Raw genomic sequence first — 18,411 nt, 5'->3', positions numbered from 1 at the left:
TTTACATCCTAGCAGGTAAATAACATTAATTTTAAGACGTTCCCATCATATGCTTCTTAAGAACTGCCTAAATGTCTATTTATAGTGCAAATGCCTAAGCTTGTCTAGACCACCAAAAGAAGAAATTTTACAATAGGATATTGGGCAAAAATTGTTGTTAGATTCTCTTTCTTCTTACTCCCTCATATACATCCCCTGTCCTAATTAGATCAGGATTCTTACTGCACAGCTTGCTCTGTCTTACTTCTGAACGTTTGTTTTAGTCATATTTGATGCTGAAATTCCCTCTTCTTTTTCCTCCTCCCAAATTGTATTTTTTAAAGAACCAATTTTAGTAATACTTTTTATATGAAGTCTATCAGACTGCTTTAATCCATAATAATTTCTTTCTCTGGACTTCTGTTACCCACATGGACAATAAATACTCTCTTCTTTGCACTTTATTGCTCTCTCTTTTTTTTTTTTTTTTGTACCAGCTAGAGTGATCCACTCTATGTCTTTGGTTCAGATTTGATATTTAAAATTCATTGTTTACATTTAAAGAATAAGCTTAAATCTCAGAAGAATATTTTGCACTCCATAGGGATGAGTCTTAGCAGAAAGACCACCTCCTCCCTAAAGCCTTCTCTGATTCTTCAGTCTTGGGTGATTTCTCTTTCTTATGAACTCTAATAACTCTTTAACACTCCCTTATAGTTTTCTCACTCGTGAAGAGTTTCACAAGGCTAGAAATACTATCAGTCTCATTTCTATCCCATAGCACCTAGCAAGGTATCCTGCATAAATAGGTATTCAGTAAATATTTTTTGAGGGGAATATGGATGATGTGGAGAGTGTTGGACTTCAAGTTTTGGATTGTATCTCTGAAATTTAATATTTATGTAAGCAAGTTAGATTTGATCGTCTAACATCATTTTTCACCTATGCCATTATTAACCAGAATATGAACTTTAGCCAGAACTCTTGCCAAGACCTAACATTTTCTATATGTCTATATAGAAAATATTTTTTATTTTATTTTTTTATTGCTACAGGGCATTTAAGGGTACATTCATGATAAATATATTATCTATAACTTATCTATGATTAAATACACAGGACATAATATTATGAGCACGTATGTATACATAAATTTTAAAGATCATATATAACAATGTGAAAATTATGTAATTTAATATGTAATATAATATATAAGCATGTATGGATTATATACATATCACAAGTGCACAGAGATGTAAAACCCACATATACAATGTTCCGTGTCTATCTCTAATATATAAATGATCTATATATCTACACCAATATAAATACACTTGAACAATATGGAAATGTTAGGTTTTGGTAAATGCTTTGATTGAAGTTCACTTAATGAACAATGAAATAAAAAGCATTTATTGAATACTATGTGCCAGAAATTATGCTGAGTGTTAGAGATACAAATATAAGTGAGACCGGTTCTGTCTTCAAGGAGTTTGCATTTTAATGGGGCAGACAATATTTAAGAGAAACAATGGTCAGGGAGGTTGCATTTTAGTCTAGCGAGTCAAAAACAATGTGTGGAATTTTAAGGCAGTCAATTGTCACGCCTGTTTTAGTAGCAAAGATAGCGTTGGTTTGTTTACTGCTCCTCAACAAAATATTGGGATGGGAGGAAGGGTTGTACATGCTTGAGGAAGCGGGACACTGATGGCAAGATATTCAGGTAGGACTACCTAGGTTTCCCGTTGAGGGGCCTGGAGGTGAAAGATGGCCTAGGACTGGCCAAATATAGTAGATGAAGTGAATTTGAACTCATTCACTCACAAATCAAGATAGCTTCACCCTGAGTCTGGGCTCCAAAGCGGAATAGATCCCATCCACAGGGAAGAAAAGAAGTCTGCTTCTGGAGATCTGAAAGTGTGAGGAGGAGTGATATTCCAGGAGGGGAGAAAGCAAGCAACAACAAAGCAAATGGCAAAATGTCCAGGTAGAATTGGATTTGCTTCTGGATGAATGGCTAGGATGTGTTAAGTATGGCAGAGCTAAGAATTATGCATCTCTACAACATGTTCTGTGTGACTATTATACATTTATTTATCTCTAATTTATGCATATTTGCACATTCAATGATTGTTCATATATATAAATTTACACAATATACATATGCATATACAATACATATACACACATTTTGAGCTTCTCTGTCAGAGTCCAGGGCCTGCTTTCAGGTAGGAGCAGTGGTTAGGGCCATGGTCCTCTTGGACAAAGAAGGACAAACAACAACAGGAGCAAGAGAGAGTGGAGGTATCATGGTTTGAAGATGACCACAGAGTTTGGTGGATGTGGTTTATTACAAAGTCTGAAGATTTCACCTTTGCAATATCTCTCAAATATTCCTTCTCTCCCCTGACATTGCCATCACTCTAGGACAGCCTCTCGCTTCCTCATTATTTGTTAACAGCCTTCTGGTTCCTATTCCTATTTTCCAGCCTCTAAGGTGATTTTTCTATCCTATATGTTACACACATACGTACACACACACATTTTCTCCCTTCCCCTATTTAATAAATTCTAATGGCTTCCTATTGGAAATAAAGAATGCTTTGCGTGGCATTCAAAGCTTTTCATCAATTTACTTTCCCTTCCCTCCATCTCCTCCACCTATCCCATCTTCTTACACTTACTCCTTCAATACACACTTTTCAATCCAGGGACACTGGCTTTCTGTCCACAGACAAGAAGATTTCCCCACTCCATCTCTCATCTCTTGGATCCAGGCATTTTCTCTGACTGTTTCCCTTCTCAACTCCCACTACTGACCTCTCTGGCTTTCTTTAAGTCCCAAATAAAATCTCATCTGTAGGAAGCCTTCCCTAACCCCTCTTAATTCCAGTGCTTTCCCTCTTTTAATTATTTCCTATTTATCTTGTCGATAGCTTGCTTTGTATATGTTGCTGGTTCTTTTTTTTTTTTTTTTTTTTTTTTTTTATTGTTGTTTCCCTTTTTAGATTGTGAGATCCTTAAAGGCAGGAACTATCTTGTGCCACTTTTTGTATTACCAGTACTCAGACCATGCCGGGCACACTGTAGATGATTAATAAATGTTTCCTAATTGATTTATTGAAAGGTGAGAAATCATAGTCTGACTGTTATTTTATAAGATACATTCAGAAAAAAATAGTTAATTGAGAGTTAATTGAACTTATTGAAGAGACTTGCAAATAGCTTTTTTCCCTTTTTTTTATATTGCTTTGCTTTTTTCTCATTATATATGTACATTTAAAAAAGTACACAGGTTTTTTTGTTTTATTTTTTTGCTTTTTGCTGAGGCAATTAGGGTTAAGTGACTTGCCCAGGGTCACACAGCTAGGAAGAGTTAAGTGTCTGAAGCCACCATCCTGACTTCAGGGCTGGTGCTCTATTCTTTTCTGTCCACAGACAAGAAGATTTCCCCACTCCATCTCTCATCTCTTGGATCCAGGCGTTTTCTCTGACTGTTTCCCTTCTCACAAAATTCTTGTGGTTTTTCCCTTTTCTTTTGATTTTTCCCTCTTTTATAAGAAATGTGCATTTTGGGGCAGCTAGATGGTGCAGTGAATAGATTGCCAGTCCTGCAGTCAGGAAGACCATGTATATCTGGTTACAGATAGCATTTTCTACCCAAAGTTTGTTGGGATTGCTTTAGATCACTGAACCACTGAGAAGAAACAACTCTTTCATAGTTTATCATCCCACAATCTTGCTGTTATTGTGAACAATGTATTCCTGGTTCTGCTAGCATCAGTTCATGTATGTCTTTCCAGGCCTTTCTAAAATCAGCCTGTTCATCATTTTTTATAGAACAATAATATTCTATTACTTTAATGTATCATAACTTATTCAGTCATTCTCCAACTGATGGGCATCTACTCATTTTCCAATTCTTTGTCACCAAGAAATCGTTTTCTTTTGATAAACCCAAAGTCTCAAAATAATTTAACAAATTAATCAGGCCCCTTTCAGAGGGACACTTGTTTAAGTCTGGAGATCCATAGGGTACACACACATACACACACACACAAAATACCCCTCTATTTCTCATGGAGATATTTTAAATTCAAAGTTAAGATTTGGGAAACAAATAGGAAAAAGTTTCATGGATCCAGTTTTCATTAGGAAGCAGAAGAATTTTATACCCCAAACCCCATAGACATATAATTGAATGCTCAATTGGGCTCAGCCCTTACTAGAGTTCTGAAAAACTCCCCATTTAAGTGTCTACTGGAATGCAGAAAAGCCAAAGGGAAATGTCAGTGCTAACTAGAAGACCCATTTATACTGCAAAAATCATAAGATACATGGAGTTACCATCTGCTTAGAGTGACTGATTAAAAAGTCGCCAGAATTGGTGCACACAATAATGTGGGTTTTCAGGAGCCTTCCTGGAGAGTCAATTTGCAGTTTGAAAATTATTTCTACTGATGGGCTTGGACTTGTGAATTCACCTTAAATAATTTTACAGTTAAGATTGTATTTTCACTCTTGTTTATCCTTTGCTATTTACCAGATATCATTGGTTAGGTATGTACTGCAGAGAGAGAGTTAGGGATAATGAGGAAAGTATAAGAAAACTCCAAATCAGAGAAAGGTCTAAGAGCTAACAAAGGTTGATTGGAAATATTTTCCAAACCACTACAGCTTCCAAGACTTATTTGGGAAAATAAGCTTTGCTGTAAAAGTTAAGGCACTGTATTTCAATGTTCTTCAATTCAGACTTATCAAGCTACCCTAAGACTAAGCTGGGGGAGGAATGTTGGAGGAGATTTATGAGCCATCCTATGAATAATGGGACTATGGAGTATTTCATTGAGACAAAATGGCCAGAGTCATATCAGGCAGCTGTTTCCAGTAAGTACTTATCATCTCATCAACAGTATAGATCTATTCTGGCAACAAACATTCAAGGGCCATATAATTCAGGAGTCATTGTCGGAACAGATCAATGGGTCGTGTACATGATAACAAGCTTTCACCCGCAATTGAGAGCTGGTTTAGTCTGTGACTCTTTGAATGCAGTCTGGACTGTGAATGGCAAATCACCATTCAGCTCTTGGTGGGAGTACAATGCTTTCTGTTCCAAGCCCAGCCCTGAAACAGCGGAAATGGGAAGCAATGTGGCTTTGTGGTTTGACTACAGGACTAGGTCATTAGGAACTTCAGGCTCTCATTTTGGTTCTGACAATGGCTTTTCGGGTGGCCTCAAATACAGTCTGTCTCCATTGTCTTAGCTGTAAAAGGGAGACGGTAATGCAGCCCCACTCCACACAAACAATTAATCTAAGTTCTAAAAGAACTTTAACCCCTCAATTCACCTTCAGGGTAACTTTGGTATTTCTAGGGCATTTTATCTCACTAATATGATGTTTAATAAGAAACTCAATTGGGCAAGTTCAGAAATTCAAGTTGCTGTGGTCACTTAATAAGGACAAATCAAATTGTAACTATAAAAGAGAAATAAAGGGAACTTCTAGTCAAGATGGTCTCTTGAATAGAGGTAGACAGCTCAAATCCCATACATCTAGTTCAGCAAAAACAATAAATTCTCAGCTGACTTAATAATGATGTTTTTAAAAATCTAATGAAAAGCTATGGTAACTTCCTCAGCTTTAGAACTATATAAAAAGTCAGCCTGAATTCCACAGAAAATATGAAAGGAACTACAAGGAGAGTTAGTAATATCCCAAACAATCAAGTCTGTACCCTTGCAATGTATCCAGAGATAAGCCTGTAGGGCTCTCTTTTTAGAGCTAGCAAAACTGACTGTCTTTTTGTACTTCCCCACACACTCGCAAGAAAGCTCTAGAGTAGTCAAAAAGTTCCCAGGTGGGACCGTGGAAGCCCTGGAAAACGGCCACAATCAGGGCAGCAGTATTCTTATGAAGAAAACCCAGGTTCATTTGGTACTGGATCAGTGGAATAGGTTGAGTTGACAAGACACAATAGTCGATGACTATAGTAATCTAGTGTTTGATAAACCCAAAGACCCCTGCTTCTGGCATAAGAACTCACTATTTGACAAAACTGCTAGAAAAATAGGATGGCAGAAAATTGACCAACATTTAACACACATATCAAAAATAAGATCAAAATGGGTTCATGATTTAGACTTAAAGAGTGATACTATAAGCAGATTAGGAGAACAAGGGATGGTCTACCTGTTAGATTTGTGGAGAAAGAAGGAATTTGTGGCCAAAGAAGAATGAGAGAACACTGTAAAACACAAAATGGATAGTTTTTATTATGTTATATTAAAAAGGGTTTGCACAAAATTTGCACAATGCCTCCAAGATTAGGAGGGAAGCAGAAAACTGGAGAAAAAATTTTATAGCTAATGTTTCTGATAAAGGCCTCATCTCTAAAATATATAGAGCACTGACTCAAATTTTTAAGAATACAAGTTATTCCCCAATTGATAGTCAAAGGACATGAACAGTCTTCAGATGAAGAAATTAAAGCATTTCTATTCATATGAAAAAATATTCTAAATCATTATTGATTAGAGAAATGTTAATTAAGACAACTCTTACTTCACACTTCTCAGATTGACTAAAATAATAGGAAAAGATAATTGTTGGAAGGAATGCAAGAAAACTGGGACATTAATGCATTGTTGGTAAAGAGCTATTTGGAGTTATGTACAAAAATCTATAAAACTATGCATACCTTTTGATCTAGCAGTGTCAATGTATCTCAAAAACATCATGAAGAAGGAAAAGGACCCACATGTGTGAAAAGTTAGTAGCAGTCCTTTTGTAGTGGCAAGGAAATGGAAATTGATGAATGTTCATCAATTGGGGAATGGCTGAATAAGTTATAGTATATAAATATAATAGAATATTATTCTAAGGAAATGATGAGCAGGCTGATTTTAGAAAAACCTGAAAAGATTTACATGAACTGATGCTGAATGAGCAGAATCAGGAGAACATTATACATAGTAACAGCAAGGTTATGTGATGATCAACTATGATGGACTTGGATCTTTTTAACAATTTAATACTACATTGTTAAAAGCTATCTGCATCCAGAGAGAACTATAGAGATTGAATATGGATTGAAGCATAGTATTTTCACTTTTTGTTTGTTTTTTTTCTTTCTCATGATTTTTTTTCCCTTTTGGTCTGATTTTTCTTGCACAATATGATAAATATGGAAATATGTTTTCTTTTAAACAATTCTTTTATTGCACATATTTAACCTACATCAGATTACTTTCTGTCTTGGGGAGGGGGGAGGAAAGGGAAGGAAGGAGAAAAATTTGGAACACAAAGTCTTACAAAAATGAATATTGAAAACTATCTTTAAATGTATTTGGAAAAAAAAGTTATCAAACTGTGCATACCCTTTGATCCAACAGTGTTTCTATTGGGCTTATACCCCAAAGAGATACTAAAAAAGGGAAGGGACCTGTATGTGCCAAAATGTTTGTAGCAGCCCTGTTTGTAGTGGCTAGAAACTGGAAAATGAATGGATGCCCATCAATTGGAGAATGGCTGGGTAAATTGTGGTATATGAATGTTATGGAATATTATTGCTCTGTAAGGAATGACCAGCAGGATGAATACAGAGAGGCTTGGAGAGACCTACATGGACTGATGCTAAGTGAGATGAGCAGAACCAGGAGATCATTATACACTTCGACAACGATATTGTATGAGGATGTATTCTGATGGAAGTGGATTTCTCTGACAAAGAGACTTAACTGAGTTTCATTGGAGAAATGATGGACAGAAACAGCTACACCCAAAGAAGGAATACTGGGAAATGAATGTGAACTATTTGCATTTTTGATTTTCTTCCCGAGTTATTTTTACCTTCTGAATCCAATTCTCCCTGTGCAACAAGAGAACTGTTTGGTTCTGCAAATATGTATTGTATCTAGGATATACTGCAACATGTTTAGCATATATAGGACTGCTTGCCATCCTGGGGGGGGGGGAGGAGGGAGGTAGGGGAAAAAACGAAACATAAGTGATTGCAAGGGATAATGTCGTGTAGAAATTATCCTGGCATGGATTCTGTCAATGCGAAGTTATTATTAAATAAAATAAAATTTATTATTAAAAAAAAATGTATTTGGAAAATCAAATATTATTGAAATTTAAAAAAAAATGAAAAGAAAACCCAGACTCCCAGAGGTCCCTAGCACTCTGTCTTAAGACATCATTGAATGTTGTCTTTAGTTCTTAAAGAGGACCAAAATGACATTACCATGTTAGAGTGAAATTATAATGTGTCTGACTGTGACTGATCAGACCAAGATGGGCTCAGAATGCTCTGCCACAGATTGGACACAAATAGTCTCTATGAACATTTGGGATGGCTGCTCTAAGTCTGTGCATCATAGAGGGGCTTTGAAGATCCAATCCCCTGAAACATTAAGATCCTCTGAAGATAGAAATCACAGTAAGAGCTCAGATGACCCAGAATGAATTTAACTAAAGACAACCACCTCACCCATCAGGCATCAAGAGGCATCAGGAGCAAAACCTAGCTCTGGTACAAAGCCAAGAATTAAAGCTGGAGAGATGAGTAAATCAAAGAACATGCTGACTGATATAAAAAAATTATTATAGATCTAGAAATCCCTATAAAAGAAAGAATAATTCCAGCAATTCCAAGCATAGACACAAAGGAAAAAAAATTGGATTTTTCACAAGTATATGAGTTCCTAAAAGAAATGAAATTATATATTTTAAATGAAATAAGAGCTCTGGATAAAAAAAAATCTAGAAGGAGAATAAATTTATAAGAAGTGAAAGTGGTAAACCTTTCCCAAGTAATAGACTCCCTGAAGATTAGAAGGGACTAAACAGAACTCATTATCTCCAGACAGCAAAAGATATTTAAATAACCTCAAAAGATTGAAAAAAATGAAATAAAATGCAATATATCTGATATCAAAAACATCTAATTTGTAAAACAAGTCAAGGAGAGATAACAAAATCTGTCAATCTCTATTAGAACTTGATGACAAAATGAAGATAGAAAGAATCCATTAATCACACCCTGAAAGAAACTAAAGGTCAAGTCCCAGCTATGTTATAGCCAAAATCCAAAGCTCCCATATCATATACCTTTCTATATACTATAAGCATATAGAAATAAGGAGTTCAAGTACCAAGGAATCATATTTAGGATTGTAGATGACCTAGGAGCTTCTACTATAAATGAGAGATCTTGAAATACAATATCCTCAATGATAAAATAATAAAACTGATTTACCTGAAAAGGTGAATCTTACAGGGGGAATAATTGATCTCCAATGGAACAGATGGAAAAAGCATAGATGAGTAGAAATTTTGAAATGCAAATATGAGTCCAGGGGAAACTATGAAGCTAAATTTATTTGAACAATTGTAAGGGGCTACATGATAATAGAATACTATTAGGGGAAGAAGAAACAAATGGTCATTCAATGTCTTTGCTGGATATTGAGAGAATTAAATAAGAAAAACAAAGGTCTTAGAAGTGGGTGGATTGTTGTGTTCTGAAGGTTTTAAAATGGGATAGATAAGTAAGGGTAAAAGGAATACATGTATAGAAAGAAGAAGGGATTGGAATTTGTTATTTCTCATAATTAAATGAGAAGAGTACACAGATAGGGAGGAAAGGATGGGAGGAATGACATCACATGATCTTCATTTATCTGAAATGGACATAGAAAGATTTAACACATTTAGAAAAACAGTTTCATATAGAATTATACAGTGTCCTCAAAATCTTTTTATTATTATTAAAGCTTTTAATTTTTCACAACAATGGATAATTCTTCAACATTAGCCATTGCAAAACCCTGTATTCCAATCCCCCCCTTTTCCCCACGCCTTCCCCTAGATGGCAAGTAGTCCAATATATGCTAAACATGGCAGAAATATATGTTAAATCCAAAATATGCATACATATTTATACAATTTTTGTGCCACACAAGAAAAAAAAAGAAGCAAAATAAAGTGTAAGCAAACGACAACAAAAAGGGTGAGAATGCTATGTTGTGAATCCACACTCAGTCCTCTCTTGGGTATAGATGGCTCTCTTTATCACTGAACAATTGGAACTGATTTGAATCCTCTCATTGTTGAAGACAGCCACGTCTATCAGAATTAATCATTGTATAATCTTGTTGTTGCTGTGTATAATGATCTCCTGGTTCTGCTCATTTCACTTAGCATGAATTCATATGCTCTTTCTGGAGGTCTCTCCAGACCTCTCTGAAATCATCCTGTTGATTATTTCTTATAGAATAATATTCTATAATATTCATACACCACAATTTATTCAGCCATTCCCCAATTGATGGTCATCCACTCAGTTTCCAGTTTCTTGCCACTACAAAAAGGGCTGCCACAAACATTTTTACTCATGTGGGTCCCAAAAGTCTTAATGCAGAAGCTATTAGCTCAAAACTGCACTAAGACTTATGGAACAACCTCTACCTCAAATTCAACAAAGAAACTAGAGGAGATAACAGTAAAGTATATAGGAGCAAGAGTTAACACTGGAGAGGGAATATTGACAAGCAAAGGAATCTTCCTAATCCTTTAGAGGAAGACTTAAAGGGAAAAAATGCTAAGTAGAATATGAAGGATTTCTAATCAACTGTGGAATGACTAAATAACTTGTGGTATATGAAGCAATGGAATATTATTGCACCATAAGAAATGATGAAAAAATTCTGGGTATATGAACTGATACTGAGAGAAGTAAGCAGAACCAGAATAATTTATATAAGAAGACCACACAGTAAAGAAAACAACTTTTCAAAGAATTAAATCTTGGATCAATGCAATGACCAATCAATCATGTCTCCAGAGGATCCATGATGAAGCTCCTTACTCACTTCCTGCCAGAAAGATGATGGACTCACACTGCAGAGAATCTGGACATGATTACAATATGAATTTATTTTGTTTGACTGTGTTTATTTATTAAAAGGGTTTTCCTTCCTTCGATTTGTTTGTTTGGGAGAAAGGACTGGGGAAAGAAGAAGGGGTTAGTAATAGAGATGACCAAAAAAGAGGGTCATTGAAACTTTTTTTTAATTCACAGAAAATGGGGCAGCTAGTTGGTGCAGTGGATAGAACACTAACCCTGAAATCAGGAGGACCTGAGTTCAAATCTGGTTTCAGACACTTAACATTTCCTAGCTGTGTGACCCTAGGCAAGTTACTTAACTCCATGGCCTCATCAAAAAAAAAAAATATTCACAGAAAACAAAATTAAGTTCAGATGCAAACACAAATAGGCAGGACAGTTCTGAAAGTAATGTGTGGGTTAAATAAATGTGATGATATAGCAAAGGACACTGAAGAGTAATCAAATAATTGAGAAAAACCAAGATAAGTCAGTTTATAAAAGCCAAGGGAAGAGACAGTATCAGAAGAGTCCCATAAAAAGGACATTGGATTTAACAGTTAAGAGATCACTGTTAACTTTTAAGAAGGCAGTTTCAGTTGAGTAATAGTCAGGGGTCAGAAACTAGACTGCAAACGATTTATGAGTGGAAAATGAGGAAATGGAGAAAATGAACGTAGAGAATTTTTTTTTTTAGAAGTTATGTGAAATATATTGGACTATTTGCCATCTAGAGGAAGAGATGAGGGAAGGGGGAAGGGTTGAAATTGAAACACAAGATTTTTCAAGAGTTAATGTTGAATAATCCATGCATATATTCTGAAAATAAAAAGTTTTCATTTAGAAAAAGAAGTTATGTGAAAGAGATGATAGCTTAAGGAGATGGCAGTACTACATGAAAAGATTATTTTATATAGGAAGGAATTGGGTATGATTATTTGTTTATTTTTAAATTTAATTTATTCTATTCTGAATTTTGGAATAAGACAAACATTTCCATAACATAATAGAATAGAAGAAAAGAGATGATTGCACATGAAACTGCAAATCTATTATATAAAATTTATTATCCCTTTTAAGTTACCATCTAACTTTCTTTTTTTTATTATAGTCTTCTTTTCTTTCTTCCCGCTCCTATCCTAAAGATAGCTGATAGAGATGGCTACCTTAGAAACAGATATTTCTAGGTATGTGTATGTATATATTTATACAACATACATATACATGTATATATACACATAAAACCATTCTATATATATTTATTACATTTATATGTAATATATTATTTATTATATTTGTATGTAATATATACTTATTTCTACTTATCAACTCTCTCTGGATGCATAGTGTTTTCCTAGGTCCTCTATAGTTAATTTGAATATATATATTAGTCAGAATAACTTAATTGCTCAAAGTTGCTCTTAAAACAATATTGCTCTTACTGTATACAATGTTCTCTGGGGTCTGTTCATTTCACTCTTCATTACTTCATGCAAGTCTAGACATGATTTTCTAAAATTATAATGCTCATGATTTCTTTCTTTTTTTTATTATAGCTTTTTATTTACAAGTTATATGCATGGGTAATTTTACAGCATTGACAATTGCCAAACTTTTTGTTCCACTTTTTCCCCTCCTTCCCCCCATCCCCTCCTCCAGATGGCAGGTAACCAATACATGTTAAATATATTAAAGTATAAATTAAATACAATATAAGTATATGTGTCCAAACTAAATACAATATAAGTATACATGTCCAAACAGTTATTAATAATATATATATATATATATAAATAAAAGAATCAGACTTTGAAATAGTGTACTATTAGCTGTGATGGAAATCAAAATGCAGATGGACAAAAATATAGGGATATGCTCATCATTTCTTAAAGCACAATAGAATATCTTCACAATCATATACATAACTTTCTGGTATGATTGTAAGTGGTAGAGAAGGAATCATTTGCTAAGGAAAGGTTGAAGATAAAAAGAAAGGAGGGAGTGCTCAAGGAAACAAACTCCCATTGGGAACAGAAAAATATGGGATCAGGAATACAAGTGGAGAGGCTAGTCTTGACAAATAATTTCCCTCTGTCAGAGCCTAGAGCCAACAAGAAGAGAATGGGAAAGACAAAAACGTGTGTGTTAAGTATGGAGTAAAGGAGAAGGTGAAACTTTCGATATTTGACTTTTATTTTCAGAATAGAGTAGGAAAGAAGGTCCTCTGCTGATAGGAAAATAGTTACAGATGTAGGAGATTTGAAGAGAGTGAAGATTTATAATAGTCACAGTGGAGAATGTGATATAGAGTCAGCGAAGAAATTGTCATGATGTTGTGAGACCCAGTTAAGATTAAATAAATATATTTATAATAAATACAGTCAACTTGATTGGTATCTTCCTCCAGCAATGTTTAACAGTATGGTGAGAAGGAACAGAGAAAGTGTGGGGAATTAAGGGTCAGTCACTCAATAAATACTTATTAAGCCTGGGCTGAGCTAAGCACTTGGGATTCAAAGAAAGCTAAAAGGCAGTAGCTGCTCTCAAAGAGCTCACAATCTACTAGGGAAAATAATATGTAAATAACTATGTACTGTCAAGCTATATTCAGGATAAATCGGGAATAATCAACAGAAAAAAAGACTAGAATTAAGAGGGATTAGGGAAGGTTTCCAGTAGAAGGTGAGATTTTAACTGGTACTTGAAGGAAGTCAGAGAAGTGAAGGGGGAGAGGTGAGCCAGTTAAAATGCTAGGAGTCAGGAGATGGCCAATTAAGGAGACCCATGTTTTTGTATCTTAAAGAATGTGGTAGGGTAGAAGATGTTAGATGACTGGAAAGGTAAGAGGTGGTCAGATTATGAAGGATTTTTCAAGGCTTGAGTGGTAACAGGACAACAAGGGGTTAACTAATAGTGTATAGATGAAGTGGTAAATCATAGTATTAAGTCAATCTTTTTAATACTTTAGCTTCCTCATCCATGAGATTCCTACCAATAGAAATTACGTGACTAGCAATCCAAGGTAGGAGATTATTGTCTGCTACCTATATCAAAAAGTTAGATGTCTAATACAGGGCACAGATGTCTCTTGTTTGTTACTTTAAATTAAGTATATTTATGTTATGCTTTAAAATTTGCAGTGCTATACAAACAATATTGTATTTAAGCCTCTCAACAATCTTGTCAGATAGATAGTATGAGCATTATTATTACACTTCACAAGATAGGGGAGCTCAAGTCCAACGAGTTTGTGACTTACCTCTGATAAGTACCAGAAATAGTCTATGAACCCAATCCTTCTGATGTTATGTATACTAGCATTCTATACACTACAGCTAAAGTTATTTTAAATTTATTTTTCATTCCCTCAATGAATATTTGTCAAGCATCCAGGAGGGGATCAGACCCTTACATATTTCCTTAGACGCACTGTTTTGCAACTTTTTCATGCACTTTTCATGCACTTTCATGTGAGAGTTGATGAAGGAAACCTTATCAAAACCAGCAGGCCACTTTTGGGGACACTGATTGCATCCCCTATTAAAGTTATGGGTATGCTTATCAATACTTCCTTATAAGGACTGGGATCAACTTCTGGAGCTCTGGGGCCTGTAAACTTGTTGGACCAATCATATTTTATTGAGGATGAGCTCTTAAGACTTAGTTTCTCCTTCATATCTTGACTCATTCAAGCTAATGAGGCTCAGAGCTACTCCTTTTTCCTAAGCCTATAAAAGAGAGATAACTAGAGAAAGAAAAGCAGAATCTTAGCAGAACTAAGAGCAGACGTGACATGATAGAATTGTGGAATTTAACAAGTAGTTAATTCTTTTTATTTGGAATCAAACCTGCTCACTCTATCCCTCTCTCTCTATTCAGAAATGTTAATGCATGCTTGGGAGAGGAAGGAGAAGAATCATGTTTCAATTGTCTCTGCTCTTTACCACATGATATAAGAGGTGTTGTGGTAAGAGGTAATAAGTGAATTAATGAATGAAAGTAAAAGCCTTTATTAAATACTTACTGTTTGCCAAACGCTGTTCAAAGTGTTAGGGATACAAAAGCAAAAGTGGCATATGCAAAAAAACCCAAAACAACAACAATCCATGAAATTAAATTAAATGATGGATAATAGATTGCTTTTAAAAGCACAAAGTGCTATAAAATATATGGTGTTATCCTCTTCCTTATTGAAATATTATTGAAATTCTTAAATGTTGAATATTCTTCTTGAAATATTCATCTTTTTACTTTTTGGAAGTTGCGCCTAAGAATTTATTTAAAGAAGAGAGATTTTTTTTTACTGTTTTTAAGTGATTTTTATTAAAAAGCCAACATATTAAAGTACTCTTTTAAAAAAAAGCGTTTCCCACTTGATCAATGGTCAAAGGTTATGAACAGGCAGTTTTCAGATGCAGAAAGCTATCTTTTGGTTTGAATCACAAACAAAACAACTCTGAGGTACCATCTCACACCTACCAGAATGACAATTGAGACAAAAAGGGGAAATGATAAATGTTGGAAATGATGTCAGAAAATTGAGACACTAAGTCATTGTTGGAGTTGTAAACTGATCCAACTATTCTGAGAGAACAATTCCCAAAGGACAATTAAACTATGCACCCTTTGACCCAACAAGGTCATCACTAGGTCTGTATGTCAAAGAGATCATTAAAAAGGGGAAAGGATCTCCATTTGCAAAAAACATTTATAGCAGCACTTTTTGTGATGGCAAAATATTGGAAACTGAGGGGATATCCACCAATTAGGGAGTGACTAAACAAATTTTGGTATAGGAATGCAATGGAAAACTATTGTGCAATAAGAAATGATGAGCAAGCAGATTTCAGAAAAATCTGGCTTGTATGAATTGATGCAAAGTGAATTGAACAGAACCAGAAAAACATTGTATGCAGTATCATCAATATTATGTGATGACCAACTATGAATGATTCAGCTCTTCTCAGTAACACAATGATCCAAGGCAATCCCCAAACTCATGATGGAAAATGCTATTCATATCCAGATAAAGAACTGATAGACTCTGGGTGCAGTTCAAAGCATACTTTTTTCATTTACTTAATTTTTTTCATTTTTTTTTCTTTTGATCTGTTTCTTCTTTCACAACTATGACTAATAAGGAAATATGTTTTACATAATGGTACATATGTAATCTGTTTCAATTTTCCTATCACTTTAGAAAGAGAGGAGGGAAGAGGAGGGAGAAAAATTCAGAACTCAAAATCTTGTAAAATTTAAGACTATTCTTGATTCTGAACGGGTGTGGCCTCAATCAAACAGATCTGTTAAAGACCTTAGTTTAAAAAGACCAAGGTCTCCCATTGCATCCAGGACCCTCTCCAGGCATCTAGATCTACATCTGGCCGCTGGACCCAGATGGCTCTGGAGGGGAACATGAGGCGGGGGACCTTGCACAGCTCTTCCTCAGTCAAATCCAAGTCACTTGCAGAACATGAAATCACTTCCCTAATATCGTGGTCCCCTTTGAGAGGGAAGGACAAATAATAACCCAGCTTTCTACCCCTTTCTTCCCCTCTATCCACTGAGTCACCTCCCTGCTCTGCTGGGGCTCAACCTTTGAAAGAAAGAGTGTCTTTGTAGCAGCAACTTCTTAGAAAGAAGGAGTACCTGGTCCCAGAGATGGAGAATCAACAAAGAACTAAGTAGCATGATGGCAGTGGATAGAATTCTGGGTTTGGAATCAGGAAGATGGCCTCAGGCACTTACTAGTGGCAAGTGGGCAAGTCACCTATCTTTTGTTTATTCCAGTTTCCTCAAGTGTAAAATGAAGATAATAATAGAACCTTTCTCCCAGGGTGGTTGTGAGAATCAAATGAGGTATTTCTCAAGAGCTTAATGCAGTGCCTGTTACATAGTAAGTACTTAATAAGTACATTTTCCCCCTGTTCCTTCTATAATATGGAAGAGCAAGGGCAGTTAGGTAGCACAGTGGTTATAGTGCTGGACCTAGAGTCAGGATGACTCATGGTCATGAGTTCAAATCTCATCTCAGATGTTCCCTAACTATGAGGCTTTGGGCAAGTCACTTTACTCTGTTTGCCTCAGTTTCCTCATCTATAGCTGGAGAAGGAAACTATAAACCACTCCAGTATCTCTGCCAAGAAAAGCCCAAATGGGGCTTTGAAGAGTTGGATGCTATTGAAAAATATGAACAATCACAATTCCCCTGTAGAAGAGCAAAGACATGGACTCTCAACCCCACTACTACTGTGAGCTATTTAGACTCTGTAGGTCTGATGGGAGCCTTGGTAGCAACCCCAAGTTAATTTTTCCTTCTGAAAAGAGTTCAAAATCCTCAGGGTAATAATGTAAAGCTAGGTTCCTGGAATGGAAGAGGTGACTAACAGAAGTTTATCAAGTGTTTTGGAGCTACTGTGAATTCTTTGTGTTTTACATCTTCTGTGGGATAATATAAAGTCGTCCTGTGTTTATACTATCAGTAGAAGCTAGTAATAATGATAATTTACAGAAATCATTTGGGTTCAGTGAAGCTATAAGCTCCTGGGTCTGAGATTCTTGGATCTGGTGGGAGGCTGAGCTCGGCGTGGCAGCTGGCAGTTGGTACCAGAGGCATTTCTCCTGAAATACTGTTGCTGGTGGATTCCCACTTCACTAGCCAGCATAAGGTTGATATGAAGGGAAAGCCATGAGAAGATCACTGTATATTGCAAAACTAACAGAATCTGTGTAAGTACATTGGCAGAATCTCATCCACTTCTTAAAAATAAAAAAGCAATTAAGAATATTAATTACCAAATCTGTGCCAACTGTAGCAGACTTCAGAACAAGATTCCTAGAAAGTTTAAATGGGGGGCACAATTTCTAACAGAGCATGTGCCTCTTTGTAGGATATCCTATTTGGATGGAAAGATTATTCTGTGTCAAGCTGTGTGAGAGGATGGTTTGAATAAAAATATTCTAGATAAGTCATCCATTTTGCAGGAAAAGCCATCCACTAAGGAATATATTGCTCTGTGTTACCCAGATTTGAAGAAAGCAAAAGTGTTACTGAGAAATTGTTGAACAAAAAGAATATTAAGAAATAGTGATGAAATGAATTAATAACAGATCAGAAACATCATGATGACAATGAAATCAAAAGAAATACAAATCTATACATTTAAAGGACCGACTGTTGTTAGAGCACATGATTGAGCAAAAAAAGAGCAATAGGAAAAACCCTCTCAATATAGTGGAATGGCTCTGCTCAGCTCCTGGCCACTTCAGTAGGGGTGATCTTTTACCTGTCTACCTTGATTTATTCAGCTTAGGTCATTTTCCCTCTCTCTTAGATAGATACTGCCCAGGAATGCACCATTTCTCCATAGTTCTTCTTACTCAAACACAAAATGAAGACAAAAATGATAGTTGTCATTCACAAGGAGCTTACATCCTAGTGGGGAAACCATACATACAAACATTATTCTGCACACAGTAAATAAAAGGTAATTGGAGGAGAAATAAGGAATATCACAAACAACAGCAAAAGCTGTCTTA

General features: G+C 35.5%; 1 pseudogene; it reads left to right on the top strand.

Moving 5' to 3' along the window:
- LOC127546738 (protein Abitram-like) overlaps positions 1 to 17,998 on the top strand; it is a 29,306-nt pseudogene extending 11,308 nt beyond the window's left edge.
- The last annotated feature ends 413 nt before the right edge of the window (positions 17,999 to 18,411 follow it).

The sequence above is a fragment of the Antechinus flavipes genome, chromosome 2 (genome assembly GCF_016432865.1).
Source record: "Antechinus flavipes isolate AdamAnt ecotype Samford, QLD, Australia chromosome 2, AdamAnt_v2, whole genome shotgun sequence".
NCBI lineage: Eukaryota > Metazoa > Chordata > Mammalia > Dasyuromorphia > Dasyuridae > Antechinus > Antechinus flavipes.
The sequence above is the reverse complement of the archived record's forward strand: the minus strand, read 5'-3'. Positions and strand labels throughout refer to the sequence as shown.